At 38.1% G+C, this 12,470-nt stretch overlaps 1 protein-coding gene across 2 annotated transcripts in view; it reads left to right on the top strand.

Annotated features, from left to right (window-relative positions):
• Nucleotides 1-12,470, top strand: part of KCNN2 (potassium calcium-activated channel subfamily N member 2) — a 478,995-nt gene that overhangs the window by 195,730 nt on the left and 270,795 nt on the right. For both annotated transcript variants that reach the window (XM_059175837.1, XM_059175836.1), the window contains one exon: nt 5,182-5,267. The gene's annotated coding sequence lies outside the window, so the exon portion shown is untranslated. The remainder of the gene's footprint in view (nt 1-5,181; nt 5,268-12,470) is intronic.

Raw genomic sequence — 12,470 nt, 5'->3', positions numbered from 1 at the left:
GATTGATTCCCCAGACTCTGTGCTAAGTGCTTCAAATACATTATCTGATTTTACTCTCTCAGGAACCACCATGAGACAGTTACTATTTCTCTCCCCAATTTGAAGATGAGAAAGTGGAGCCATAGAAAGTTCACACAGAATACAAGAGAACATCCTAAACAAATAGAGTCAGGACCCTAATTCAGGGGCCAGCAGACTTTTCTTGGAAAGGAATAGTTAGTAAAGGTTGTAAGCTTTGTAAAACTTATCTCTTGCAATTACTCAGCTTTGCCATTTTACCATGAGAACAACTGTGGACACTGTGTCAAGAATGAACATGGTTGTAAACCATGTTGAGAGCTTTCAATCTTCCAACACCTTAAAAACAAACAAACAAACAAACAAAAACAACAAAAACAAAAATACTTTCTCTGGGGAAAATTTTTAAAAGCATCCTCAATGTCAATCAAAAGGGTTAAATCAGTGAGGTCATCAGTGCCTAACTTTTCTGTTTTATGGTTTTGGTAATAAGACACAGATGGTATCATCAGTTCCAAGCAAATAATGAGATGTTATCTCTCATATTATTCATTTGGAAGCAAGATCCAAAAAAAGGTTTACTTATCAATGCCACATAGCCATGGGCTTAGAAAGGAGTAGAAATGTACTGGTTTGGTGACAGAACGATTTTGCTTAAGAGCATAACTTGGGGACACTTAGTGAAATATTTCCATTCTTCAAAAAGGATTTGGTTCACAGTTTGTCTTTGTATTGTGTAGGAAACTAGCATGATAGCAATAATTTAAGATTTTATTCCTACTAGAGTGTAGACCTGTCAGCTATAATCAGGGTTCAAGGTTTGGGATGGAAACTTTTTTTTTTTTTTAAGATTTTGTTTATTTATTTGACAGAGATCACAAATAGGCAGAGAGGCAGGCAGAGAGAGGGGGGGAAGTGGGCTCCTTGCTGAGCAGAGAGCCTGATGCAGGACTCGATCCCAGGACCCTGAGATCATGACCTGAGCTGAAGGCAGAGGCTTAACTCCACTAAGCCACCCAGGCTCCCCAGGATGGAAACTCTTAATCACCTTTTATCCTCTCTACCACAGTGAATAAGAACAAAATTTCTAAAGGGTTCTTTTAAAGTGGAAAAATGTACTTTATATTCAGCAGGGAGAAAGAAATGTGTAGCTAAATGAAGAGTAGCAAAGAAGAGTTACTTTTCTTCCCTGGGAAATGGCGTTTATGCTCAGTTACACAAAACCCTTTCAGCATGATTAGGAACTAAGACTCTGGAGGCAGGAAGGGCCCAAGCCGTCTCCAGGATTTGAAAAAGAGTCAGGTAGAGTCACTGCATTAAATCAATAAATCAGATTAGAATCCAAGACACAAAACTGTTAAGAGTCAGACCTCCCTTTGCATTCAGTACTTGAACTGTTTTCTCTGCATGTCAAAAATTTCACCACACGTTTCTATATCGATTAGTTCCTGGACCCTCTGTCTCTGGGAGGAGACAGGATGGCAGTAATGCATTGGTCTGTCATCACCAACTAAAAGTCATCTGCAGACTTCACTTGTTGGGAAGCTAGCCCTGCAGACAATTTTAGCAGCTCTTTTATACTCTATTGTGAAGAAGCAGATACAACTTTTCCCTGGAATATTTCTGTTTGAGCCACAAGCTTCTAGCAGTTGTCATTACCCAGAATGAGAAGAAAAAACAAAAATGTTTTGGGGCTCCACCATCCAGAACTGGGAGGATTTGTATTAATTTTTATTATTTTTATTAATTTTTATTAATGAACCCACTACCCAAACTATATCCGGAGACAAATGCAGCATTTCATTCATTTTCATCAGGGTATAATTGGCACATTAGTTTCATGTGTACAACATAATGATATTCTAATGTAGAACACAGTTATTTTATCTAAAAGAACATTGTTGGGTTTGAAGAATTTACTTCAACTAGGATTTTCCTATCTGTGGTTTTCAAAGATTCTTGATTCAATGACTCACTTTTTTTTCCAACCGATAACTTCTGATTTCTCTCTTCGGTCTGATATTAGTGGAGTAAAAAAAGAAAAATGGTTTGAAATTTCAACAATGTGAGAAAAGAATGAAAAGCAGAAAGGAACTGATTTTCTTAAGGCTTGGTTTGAGGAGGGAGATTGTACTTATATATACAGTATTTGGGTTGGGCCCACATAGAAATTAATTGATCACTATTAGCACAGGGCTCTGGAATCAATGACAATTAAAAGTATTTGAATGATTTGATTCCATTATAAACATGTTGGGAAATCCTTGGTTGGTGGATCTCAGGATCCCTGAAGTCAGTGTGTATGGGCCCCTTAGGACAGAGTATTTCTGAACTGTAGTCTTAGGACCATAAGAATCAGAATCATCTGAGGTTTTTATGTAAAAGATGAATTTCTGAGATTCACTCCAGATTTTTAAGATAAAATCACTGGGTAGGGGCACCTGGCTGGCTCAGTTGGTAGAGCATGCCACCCTTGACCCTGGGTTCATGAATTTGAGCCCCATGTTGGGTGTAGAGTTTTCTTAAAAAAAGAAATAAAATTTAAAAAAAAATTGGGGGATGGTTTCAAGATGTAGAAGTAGCATCTGACAAAATGTAACATTCGTAAGAAAGCTTTTAGTAAACTAGGAATAGAGAGAAACTTGGTCAACTTGATACACAATATCTACAAAAGTGGAGAGCTAGCATCATACCTAATAGTGAGGAGTTTGAGGCTTTCCTATTAAGATCAGGAACAAGGCAAGGATGTCCTATCTCACTAGTTTTTCAACATCACACTTAAAGTCTAAGCTAATGCAGTAAGAAAAGGGAATGGAAGTGTACAGGTTGGTAAGGAAGAAATAAAACCATCTTTGTTCACAGATGACATGAGTAAGTAGAAAATTTGAAAGAACTGAATTTAAAACAAAACCCTATGTCCATTAGCACACCTCCAGCTGAAATACTTAGGCACAAACTAAACAAAATATGTATTAGAAATGGGAAGAAAGTGACAAGACTGAAGAAAGCAATTCAAGGGAATAAACTTTGATATATACAATGGAATATTATTCAGTGCTGGAAAAAAAAAAAAACAAAAACAAAAAAACGTGAGCTGGCAAGCCGTGCAGGGCCTGGAGGAACCTTAGATGCATATCGCTAAGTGAAAGAAGCCAGTTGATCAAGGCTACATGCTATTTGATTCCAACAATATGACATTGTTTAAAAAAAAAAAAAAAAGGCTGAACTGTGGTGATAGTCAAAACGTTAGTGGTTGCCAGGGACTAGCAGGGAGTGGAGGATAAATATGCAGAGCCCAGGGGATTTTTACGGCAGTGATTCTATGATGGTGGATGTGTCATTATACATTTGTCTACACCTGTAGAATGTACAACATCAAGAAGAAACTCTAATGTGAACTACGGTCTTTGGGTAATAATGATGGTCAATGTAGATGCATCACACGTAGTAAAAGCATCTCCCTTGTGGGGGGTGTTGAGAATGGGGGGGGCAAGCAAAGCGGTACATGGGACATCTCTGTCTTCTACTCAGTTTTGCTGTGAACATAAAACTGCTCTTACAAATAAAATCTAGTTTTGAAAATCAGAGGAAAAAAAGTTACTGGATGGCATTTGATGATAGATTGTGTCAGGAATTTCTTTAAGGGCCACATCATAAATATTTTAGGTTTTATAGCCCACATATGGTTTCTATGGTTTCTTTAAAAATGTGAAAATAATTTCTAGCTGATGGGCCTTAAAAAAACAGGTAGTAGGTCAGATTAGGCCCATGAGTTATAGTTTGCTGATCTCTGGACTGTGTAATTAGAAACATTGATCTTGCAAAAAAAAAAAAAAAAAAAAAAAAAAAATCTGAATGTTAACCTGGGAAACCAAAGCTATAAAGTATTTTTGCACACCGCCTGGTTTAGCAATTAAGGCATTAGAAATGTGTATTTGAATCTGATTAAAATACTATTGTTAATTGATGCATTGACTTCCTCCCTCAACACCTCTTGGACAAAATCTTTTGAAATATATCTTTAAATTATCTCGATACTTATATCACTTATGGAAATGAGCAAAAGAGAAGAAAAATCTTACTCAAGAAGAGGGACACAAAAGTTCATAAAAGGTGGCCAGTAAACACAGTGAGTAAGTGAGTGAATTATCATTTAAAGAAATACAAATACTGAGGCAGTGTTCCAAATGGGTTTTTTAAATAAGTACTTTTGAAATTCTAAAAAGATGGAAGAGTAAGTAATATTCATAACAGAAGAAAAAGGAATCATGAAATTCAAAGTTAGGTTGTGACACAAGAACAGGGAAAACAAAAAAGAACCAATTAGGAATCCTGGAACTGAAAATTCTGGTCATTTTTAAATTAACACATGAATATAACTGAAGAGATAATTAACATATCAGAAGACCCAGAAAAAAACACTGAGAGGTGTTTTCTTCTTTTTTTTTTTTTGTTTTGTTTTGTTTTTGTTTGTTTTAAGTGACAATAAGGGGCATTTGGGTGGCTCTGTTGTTGAGTGTCAGACTCTTGATTCTGGCTCAGGTCATGATCTCAGGGTCGTAAGTTCGAGCCCTGTATTGGGCTCCATGCTCAATGGGAAGTCTGCCTGAGATTCTCTCTCTCCTCCTGCCCCTCACTCATCTTGTGCACACACGATCTCTCTCTCAAGTAAATAATAAATATTTTTTAAAAAGTGATAGTAAAGTTACAGAGCCAGATCAGAAGATGAGTCAAGGAGTTTGCTCCAACATATGCCTTACGTTTTTGAAAAGTTAGAACAGTGAGAAAGTATCTTCCAAATTGAAGAAAGACCTAGATCCTCTGAGAGACCGTGACCCAAGAGGGGAATATGAGAAATAAAAATACAGTCCTTTCTAAGATACAGGGACACCACTACCCTGTAGGACACTTGTATGTGACATTGAACATGGGGCTCTCTGGGGGTTGCTGTCTTCCAATTTCATGACTTGGTTGAGGGACCCGGGGCCTAGTTTTCAACCCCCTCTTTCTCCTTAGTCCTAATTCTTAGTACAGACCAAGAATTATAGGACTGTATGTGGACTCACAACCTGAGGTTCTTCCTATACAGGACAAAATTATCATTCCAGAGTAGAGATGAAATAAAGTTTTGGACAAACTATAATGGGAATTTACTTCTTACAGATTCTTTCTGAGAGAACTACAAAAGAATGGGCTCCAGCAAGAGGAAAAGTGAATCCAAGGAATGGAGTGGAAGATAAGCAATAGCGGTGAGTAAAAATTGTAAAATATGTTCATTTAATTTGAATGTAAAGCATGGTGATTTATTGAACAAAATGTTAGGTCAGCCGAATTTACTTCAATTGGACTCTCCTCTGTGCCTGTGGCTTCACCTATTTGCAATATAGTGACTCTTTTTCAACCATTAGCTACTTACTCCTCTTACTAACTGACCACCCCTATGCTAAGAAAAGATAAAATAGTTGGAATATTGATAGTTTGAGGGGGAAAAAAACCCAGACAGTAACTTTTCATTTGTCTTTGTAACCCCTGGGAAGGCTCATTCAGTGCTTAGAAATGTGCTTATAACATAGAAAGTACTAAAATATATTTCTGAAGTGAATAAATATATTTTAATTTAAACTTTAAGTATAGTTTCCTTTGAGAGATAGCACTTTTGTGGGATTAAGTATTGGGGCAGAGAATTATATCCTTGATTTGTTTTTATCAGAACACCATGATAAAAATGAGCCTATAATTAAAAACATATTATACTGTTGACATTTTTAAGTACTTATGGCAAGCTTCAGTGAATACTTTTTGGGGAGACAATCTTCTGTTCTCTTTTAGATCCTTGAATAAATTAATATTAAATTAAAAAATACTTTCTGGTTTTATTTGGATGACAAAAATTGGTTTTTGGTTGGCAAGTAGAAACATTTTTTTTTTCTTTTTTTTAAAGAGAGACAGTGAGAGAGAGCATGAGAGGCGGGAAGGTCAGAGAGGCGGGAAGGTCAGCTCCCATGGAGCTGGGAGCCTGATGCGGGACTCGATCCTGGGACTCCGGGACTGTGACCTGAGCCGAAGGGGGTTGCTTAACCAACTGAGCCACCCAGGCGCCCCAGAAACATATTTTTTGAAGATAAATTTCTTAATGGATATTCTTTCAGGATATGTCATCCAGTTATTTTTATATGTAGCAGACAAATACAAGCTTCTCACCTTCCCTTGCTCAGTCTAGAAGCAATTTCTGAGTCCAGGCCACTTTGCTGTCCTATTATTTATTTAAGGCAATGTCAAATATGGCCTGGCATCTCCATCCTGGTAGTAAAATCCCCATCTTGGTAAACTAAGGGTAATTCTCTTACACTTTTGCTCCCCTCCTTGCTCGCCAGTCCACGGTTGGGTACAGTTAGTGTACTGGCATTAATATTAAGGTCCTTTGCTTAATTTTCTGATTACAGTTGTCGCCTCTTATCTTCAGGGGATATGTTACAAGACCCCCAGTGGGTGCCAGAAACAGTGGACAGCACCCAGCCCTAAATATACTATGCTTTTTCCCATATAAACATACCTACAATAAAGTTTATTTATAAATTAGGCATAGCAAGATATTAACAAGGAAACTGGCACAAATGTCTTTTTCCTTTGCTTTTTTTTGGATAGAAGATTCATTCTTACTGCAGCATAGGGTACTTTTTTCCCTTAAAGGAAGCACTTTATGGCTTTTCTTTGGCGTATCCAAATTGCCACCATTTCTCCTCTTGTATTTTCTGCCCATTATTAAGTAAAATGAAGATTAATGAAACACAGGCCTGTAATACCACGACAGTCGATCTGATAACCGAGATATTTACTAAGTGACTAAGGGACAGGCAGTGTATACAGAGGGGCAAAGGGACAATTCACCTCTCAGGCAGGACAGAGCAGGCTGGCTCAGAATGGCTCTTAACGTAAAACTTACAGATTGTTTATTGCTGAAAATTTTCTTTTAATATTTTCAGGTTGTGGTTGACTCTAGGTCACAGAAACCACAGAAAGTAAAACCATGCATTAGGGGAGTTACTGTACCTTAGAGAGGCTTGACTTTATGTCCATAGTCTCATGGCTGCTGAGGCAATTTAAAAAGCCAGACTTTTTGTAAAGCAGATGGTTCTGGTCTCAGAACACGTGTTTACTTGATTCTCCCTGGCAAGTCTGTTAGGAAAGAAGTCCTGGTCTTATGTGTGCTGTGTTACTGCTTCATCTGGAGTTTCGGATTATTTTTTATTTTATTATTTTATTTCATTTCATTTCATTATTTTTTGTTATGTTCTGTTAGCCAACATTATTTTATTTTATTTATTTAGTTCTTACTATGTTCAGTTAGTTAACATTTATTTTACTTTTTTGTGGAGTTTTTGGTTATGAACACTGGTGAAGGTACTACTTGTTGAGAATGAGCTGCCACAAGGAATCTGTATTTGAACTCAAATATTTAATCCCTTAGGGCAGGCTGTGAATGCAGGGACTCATAATCCAAAAAAGCAATCTAACTTATTCTTTGCAGCACCTACATAATGTTTCAGAGCAGCTGGTACTTATGAAGATGATACCTGTTTTGTCGTTGTGACTGTTAATAATGAACGTTCTTGAACGCCTGCTCTGGCGTTGAAGGAAGACCACCAAGTAAATCACACGGAAGTACCTAACAGTAGTGGACACTGCTGAATTTCTTTCTCTTTAACCTCTTCATTGCCTGGATCCCTCAACCCAAGACAAACTTCTTCTTGCTCTTTGCATTTTCGTTCGTTTGTTTGTTTTCTTGGCATTTTGCTCAGCTCACTCTAGAATGCAAGAGCCTTTGTCCAACTTGCTAGAAACGCAACATTTACAGTGGTCAGTAAGCTCCTCTGTTCCCTCTGCTAAAAATGTTGTCCCCTGTCAGACTGTACTTAATCTTCAAGACCTAGTTCCATTTCCTCTTAATTCACGAAGCATCCCTGCATTGTCTTCCTATCAGGCAACGTTGTCCTCCCGTCCTGGCCTCTGGGGCCAGTACCTCCCTCCGGCTTCTCCCATAAGAACACCATTAGCTGTCCACCCAGCTGTCTTCCCAGCAGATTGCAAACTGCTCATTCTTTTTCCCGCCCTCCCTGCACCTTGCAACTGACAGAATTTTTAATTGAATTGAAAAACTACCATAAAGTACCTTAATACTTCTAGCAGCAGATAATACTTAATACTTCTAGCAGTAGATAAAGAGCAACATTTGGAACTGTTGATGACCTCGGGATTCTTGCACTATCCCTGTAGAAAGAGGCAAGGTGGGGTGTGTTTGTTGCAAGCTCAGTCCCCTGGACATGAAGGAGACAGCCTTAGGAAGAGGGATACCTAGCTGCTCCCCAGACAGTGGCCAGGGACTGTTTCAAAGGGACTGAGGCTGAAAAGGAGTGACAGGTAAGCATGTGGGGGTGGGGAAGCCCAGGGACATGGACATGCAGGGGCAGTTGACAGAACCTGCTCACTGTGCTCCCTAGGTCTTGTTTCATTTGCATGTTAAGTCCATCCCTGGGCATAGCTTTTAGCATTATAATGAAGCCGGAAGTCAGTGAAAGGTCAGAGGTTGGAAGTCTTGGGACTGAGACTGGTCTGGTGGGGTCTGGTCTTTGCAGGAATAAGCCCATTGTAATTGGGGCTCTGGAAGTTGTTTCCAGCTTGTGGCTTTTGGCTCCCAGGTTGCAAGCCGACCTGGAGGTGAGCTGGAGAAACAGGTGACATGAGGGGGCTGGGGGGTTCTGCCAGGACCTGTCCTGTAACAGAAATGCCTAAGAAAACATTAAACAGGCAGGCAGATATTCAAGGAGTTTTTATTTTGAAAGCTACTGAAATTTTAACAAGATTAGGTAGGACCCAGGGCAACCTTGTGATCTGCTTTTCTAGGCAGGCCCCTCAGAATCCTTGTGTCAGAACCAGAAACAGACAGACAAAAAACCCTATGAAATCTCGTTCTTTTCCTCTTAGCACTGTGATACTGATTTTCCATTAACCTCCACCTACCGCTTTCCTCTTGTGTTAGTGACGATTAGAATTCCTAACTTGCAAGGTTGCCGTGGATATTAAACATAAAACACGGACATGTGAGATAACATGTGAAAAGTATTATGAAGCATATAGTTCTTTTTCTTCTTCTTCTTTTTTTAAGATTTTGTTATTTGACAGAGAGAAACACAGTGGGAGAGGGAACACAAGCAGGGGGAGTGGGAGAGGCAGAGGCGGGAGCGGGAAACCTGATGTGGGACTCCACATGGGGCTCTATGGGGGGCGCTTTGTGGGGGGACTCCATGGGGGGTTCAATCTCAGGACCCTGGGATCATGAGCTTGGCCCAAGGCAGACACTTAAGGACTGAGCCACCCCAGTGCCCCTGAATCAAAAGGTTCTTGAAACAGTAGATGGGTATTTGATGAATCATTGATTCATTCATTTGGTAAACATTTAAGTGCATGCTGTGCACCAGATGCTTATGATGATGATGGTGATGGAAAAGTCCCAAGCCTTCAGGAGAATTCCCATTGATATATGCTTGTAATTTGGGGGAGGATAAAAAACAAGGAAATACATTTTTATTTACGTGAAGACGTTTGAAATCCAGATAGACACTGTTAGAACAACAGAATTTCAGTCTTGAGATGTTCTTTCAATTTCTTTTTTTTTTTTTTTAAGATTTTATTTATTTATTTGACAGAGAGGGAGGGATCACAAGTAGGCAGTGAGGCAGGCAGAGAAAGAGGGGAAGCAGGCTCCCTGCTGAGCAGAGAGCCCGATGTGGGGCTCCATCCCAGGACCCTGAGATCATGATCTGAGCCGAAGGCAGAGGCTTAACCCACTGAGCCACCCAGGCACCCCCTTTCAATTTCTTTAAAATCAAATTCTGTTTCACTGAAAAATGAGTAACCACACAACCCCTTCTCCATAGAATCCTCAAAATAAAATGAAGGGCACGAGAGTTACTTTTGAGGTTCTGTTAGATGATGTAAACAAAATATACTGATATAAAGTTTATTAGCATGTGGGCTACAAGACAAAATCTTGAGTATTGTGTTTACCAAAAATCATAAAAATCATAAAAAAATCATTAAGGGCAGCATTTCCAATTTTTTAAATGTTCTCAAGCACAGAAATTTAAAAGGCAGTCAGCTTAAAATGTGTACCATGTAACCACTTGTCGTCTTCTTTGAAAAGAAATCCTGATGTTGTATTCTATTTCTGGCAGGAATTATAGTAAATATCAATAATTAGAAATGGTTTTTTAAAATCAAAACATAGTCCAAATAGAATATTGCCTGGAATTTATATTTTGATAATTTCTTTCATGTTGCTCTACTTCTGGTATGTAAATGGAGTTTTTTACTCAACTCCTCACTTGGAAAGTATCCATTCATGATTTTTCACCTTGTGCTTTCTTCATTATTTTATTTGGGGTTCAGAAAGTGCAGAATGCTGTCAATAATATACAAGGAAAAGAAGTGACTTTTCGGCTTATCTGATACAACATTCATATTATGGCTGTCTTCTTCCTACACATAAAATCTGTCACTTCTCTTTTCTCTTTGCAAATGTTAGGATTTTTTATTGACAAACATGAAAGACAGTAATAGCAATAAATTATGTTTAATGGCATATTACCCAATATTTAAATATTTTTTAAAATCAGAATTAATTTTTCTGAATATATCAATAAAAGAACATAGTTCAAAGAGAATTTAATTTTATTTTCATAATTATTTAAATAATTACATGGATCATTGAATTAGTTAACTAAATAATAGAAAAAGTCAAGCTTCAAAAATAGATGACTGCCCTAGAAATGAATACAAATTTACTGATCCTTTTTCAGAACTTCAAATGAAGATATTTTCCATTGTGTGACTCTGCTCATTTTCATAGGATTCAAATGATGGTGACAGTTTCTTTCTAGAACTTTGATTCCTGGAAAATGTGAACCACTAGCTTGTTTTTTGTTTTATCATCTAATATTTCTGTAACCATCTTTTGCATTTTCTTTTTTTTTTTTTTTATTTTGTTAGTAGGAGCTCTTGATTTAACTTCGTATTCAAACACAGAAAGTCCACTCCCACTGGCTTAGTTATCCCCTACTTTTTCCTAAAACACCCCTGCTTGTTATTTTTATGTTAGCCCACCTTGTGTATTCCCGTGTTTTACTTGCAAGTTGTCAAAGTTCTTTCTAGTATTTTAAATTTATAAAAAGCTTTTTAAAGAAAATTCTGTTGGTCATTATTTGATTTTGGAAATGATGATGTGGAAGCAACAGTTAAATCCATAAACGTTTTTTAAACAAAGCAAAATAACCTGTTTTGTTCAGACTTAATTACTGGAGCAAGTTCAGTTACTTTGATGGCACCACAAAGTTCCATTTTGGAGCCAGGAACAAGGATGGAGGTTGAAAAAGGACAGAGTCCTGGAGTTGAACTTCAACTAGAGACACCCTGACAGCTAGAAGACACCTCACAGTCTTTTCTCTTTTTGCTTATATTGAATGCCAACTGTTTTATTTATTTATTTTTTAAAGATTTTATTTATGTATTTGAGGGAGAGAGAGCACCAGCGGAGTGAGGGGCAGAGGGAGAAAGAGACTCCCAAATGAGCTGAAAGCAGATGCTTAAACTTCTGGACCACCTAGGTGCCCTGAATGCCAGGTATTTTAGAAAGACATACCAACATGTTACAACAGACTTAAAAAGCAGACAGTGGCACCCAGACACAGGAGAAGTTAAAGAATTTGCCTTAAAACTAAGAGGTTGAATTTCTTTTGACCTGGATTGGCAATCAGTTTTCTCCTTTCAATGTAGTTCTGAAACAGAAATTTGAAAGGTAAATTTAGAGCTACAGTAGGATTCTTCATTTCTTTTTTTTTTTTTTTTTTTTTTGGATTCTTCATTTCTGAGAGGTACTGACAATGATAGACCCAAGGAGTAGTAATGTCTTTATAATTTTTTAATTTTTTTTTAAAGATTTTATTTATGGGAGAGAGAGCGAGTGTGAGAGAGGGACAGAGCACAAGTGGGGGGAGGGGCAGAGAGCGAAGCAGTGGGAGAAGGAGAAGCATTGGGGTGCCCAATGCAGGGCTTGAGCCCGGGACCCCAAGATCATGACCTAAGCCCAAGTTAGATGCTTAACTGACTAAGCCACTCAGGTGCCCCAATGTCTTTAAAGTTACCCGGGGAAATTGGTCTGTTTTTTATTTTTCCATGTGTTCAGCTGATGGTAGATGACATTGTAATCAGTTACTCTGGTAAGGACCACCATGGTCACATTTATTAGTCTTTTGCTTCTAATATTTTTCTAAGCCCAGTGTGAATTAAGTTTGCCAGTTACAGTTTGAAAACTATGACAGCCAATTAAGAGAAAATTCAGAATGGGTTGGTTGGCTGAATTTTGTGCAATTAGGGAAAGTAAATACCTCAGGGCCCTG

The sequence above is a fragment of the Mustela lutreola genome, chromosome 5 (assembly GCF_030435805.1).
Source record: "Mustela lutreola isolate mMusLut2 chromosome 5, mMusLut2.pri, whole genome shotgun sequence".
Taxonomy (NCBI): Eukaryota; Metazoa; Chordata; class Mammalia; order Carnivora; family Mustelidae; genus Mustela; species Mustela lutreola.
This window is presented reverse-complemented; position numbering and strand designations above follow the sequence as displayed.